The sequence below is a fragment of the Condylura cristata genome, unplaced genomic scaffold, assembly GCF_000260355.1.
Source record: "Condylura cristata isolate star-nosed mole 26May11 unplaced genomic scaffold, ConCri1.0 scaffold00006, whole genome shotgun sequence".
In the NCBI taxonomy this organism is placed as follows: domain Eukaryota; kingdom Metazoa; phylum Chordata; class Mammalia; order Eulipotyphla; family Talpidae; genus Condylura; species Condylura cristata.
Window position 1 is genome coordinate 393,888 of NW_004567107.1, and position 1,587 is coordinate 395,474.

A 1,587-nucleotide genomic window follows, 5' to 3' on the forward strand; every position below is an offset into this window, starting at 1 on the left:
GCGCCAGGCCCTGGGCGGGAGAGGGCACCGCTGAGGGTCCAGGCTCCCGGCCAGGACCCGGCTGCCAGCAGGGCGGGGAGCCACCCCTGCTCCCCAGCTGGGGCCGGCCCGCCCCTCCTGGGCTGGGCGGCCCTGGCTCATGGCGGCCTGAGCCTCTCCCGGCCGGCTGCGAGTGCGGGGGCCGCGAGGATGGACACCGCAGGGGCCAGCGCAGGGCACTGCACCCGGGCTGGCCTCCCTGGCCGGCGGGCGGGTCCGTCCTGGCAACGGGCAGGGCAGGCGGCCCCAACAGCCACGTGGGCGCTTCCCAGAGGTGTCTGCAGACACCCCGGCTCCGGGCGCTGCCAGGCCAGTGCCGGGCGGGGCCGCTCGCACCCCTGCGAGGGACACGGGAGATGCGGGTGGGGGGCGAAGCCAGTCTGTCCTGGGGGGTGACCCGGGCACCCTCGCCCGTCAGGAGTCCTGGGGGCGCAGGGGGTCCCCGTGCACGGCCCCCTCCCGCTCGTCGGCCCTGCCCCCACCGCCATGGGGCAGTGGCCGCCACCCTGTTGGGGACACAGGGCTGCGGGGACACGAGGCACCGGCCGGGACATGGTCCCGCTCCTCCCCGGAGCCTGTCCGGCCACCCTGGGCCAGGGACAGTGCAGGAAGGCTGGGCCCCCCACACCAGAAATGGGGCTCAACGCCGCTTTAGACACAAGCAAGGGCACCCCAGCAGGCGCAGGGCAGCCTGCCCGAGGCGCACCCTGCCCACGGGCCACCCCCAACACACCTGGACACACCTCAGGAGACCCTGCTGGGCCCTCAGGAGCCACCTGCACAGCCTAGGGCCCAGCGTCACCACCATGTGGTCACCCGGCCAGCCGGGAGCAGAAGGGTGTGGGCCGGCTGCAGGCCATCCCTGGGGCGCTGGAGCGGACACCGCGATGGTGGGGGCGGCCTCTCAGGAACTGGGCATTATGCCCCCGACACAGCCCGGCGCCCGGGCCGCTGCCTCATCCCGCCCAGACTTGGGAAACAGGGAGCTCTGCAGCGTGCAGCCGCGCTCAAGAGCCGGATGAGCCAGACCTCTGCTGCCCACGTGGGCAGACTGCTGCCTCGGCAGGCGGCTGGGCTCCGCGCCCCCAGGCAGCGATGCCGGACACCCTCCACTCCAACACTCAGAACACCAGCTGGCGCCCCCTGGACTGCACCGCACCGCACCCCAGCCAGGAAGGGGCAGGCGTCTGTGCGCTCCACCCTGGGGGCAGCAGGGACCCGGGCCAGCGGAGGGGGCAGCGCGAGGGGTCGGTGCACAGGCTTCGGGATGCCGCGGGGCGGAGGACAGGCCCTAGGGTCCCCGCACCCGGGCGCCACCCCGCCCCAGGAGCATCTCCAGGAACCCCGCCCCCGAGGTCCAGCCCCCAGGACCGTTCCAGCCAGGACACCAGGCCCCGGCGCCCCTCCGGCCTGGGACCCCGCCTCCGGGGACCGGCCCCGCCCCGAGGGCCTCCAGGCCCCGAGGGCATCCCCCACTCGAGGCCCCTCACCCCGGGCCCGGGCCGTGAGGACGCCCCCCGCGGATCGGGCCCCCAGAGTCCTCGCCCC